Raw genomic sequence first — 1199 nt, forward strand, 5'->3', positions numbered from 1 at the left:
TTTACCGCTTTGTTACTCAGATTTGTATGCTCAACATCGTCTTCGCTGCCGGCTGGCGTTTCGGAGTGTGCGTGCACCGCTAGGCGATCCCCACTCCCCGGAGGCTCAGCCTCTGCGTCCTTTGCAGCCCACGCTGCTGGGGAGAGGTGGCGTCAGCACCCACAGAGCGGTCTGTGTGTAGACACGTCTTTTCCTTTTAGGCAAACATCTGAGGACGGGTGGACGGCGCTGCTTCCAAAGAGGCCCCCTCTTTGCATTTTCGCCAGCAACGTGGAACCGTTTCGGTAGCTCTGCATTCTCGCCAGCATTGTGTCTGCTTTGTTAATTCTGGCCATTCCACTTCGGTTTTCTGACATTACGCTATTGCGGGTTGAGCGGACGTTTTCCCAATGACTAACGACGCTGACCATCTTCTCGCGTGTATATTTGCCATGCGTATCTTTTCTTTGGTGTAAAGACTGTACGCAGCTCACATTTTTAAATCAGAATTTGCCATTTCTCACTTTTGAGTTATAAATGCCCTTTATATATTATAGATACGGGTCCTTGATCAGATTTGTATTTTTACAGACATATTGTCCCAGTCTACGATTTGTCTGTTCATTCTCTTTATTATTTGTTTTTATTTCTCACAAGCAGAGCTTTTGAATTATTAGAAAATCCAATTGTTCAATATTTCGTTTCATGTTTTACGCTCTCTGTGCCTTGCATAAAGAAATCGTTGCCTCCGCTAACTTCACAAAGATGTTCCCTATGCTTTCTTCTAGAAATATCCTTCTCAAAGGTTTAATTTGTTTCTTTTAAAAGTTGTTTTAGTTATTCCGTTGTCATTTTTAATTTCATAAATTTTAGAGTCAGCTTCTTAATTTCTAAAAAAAAAAAAAAGCCTAATTTTGATTGGAATTGTGTTTAATCTGTAGATCAGTTTGGGGCTAATGCACATCTTTGTTTTAAATGCACATCTTAGGTTTTATTATTATTGGAGTATGGCAAGGCCACGGATGAAGAGATGACCGCCATTGAAAGGACAGTGAGTCACGCACAGTTTCCAAGAGAGGGGGACGCGTCATGCTGTGGGGGTCACACAGGGGAGCGCCGAGGAGGGTCAGGAGGGGGCGGGGGCAGCATGGCCACGCGTCTTTATGTGGTTTCCATGGAAAGAGCCGGGCAGGACAGGAAGCAGGCTGAGGAGTGGCTGG

This window comes from Pteropus vampyrus, unplaced genomic scaffold, assembly GCF_000151845.1.
Source record: "Pteropus vampyrus isolate Shadow unplaced genomic scaffold, Pvam_2.0 Scaffold604, whole genome shotgun sequence".
In the NCBI taxonomy this organism is placed as follows: domain Eukaryota; kingdom Metazoa; phylum Chordata; class Mammalia; order Chiroptera; family Pteropodidae; genus Pteropus; species Pteropus vampyrus.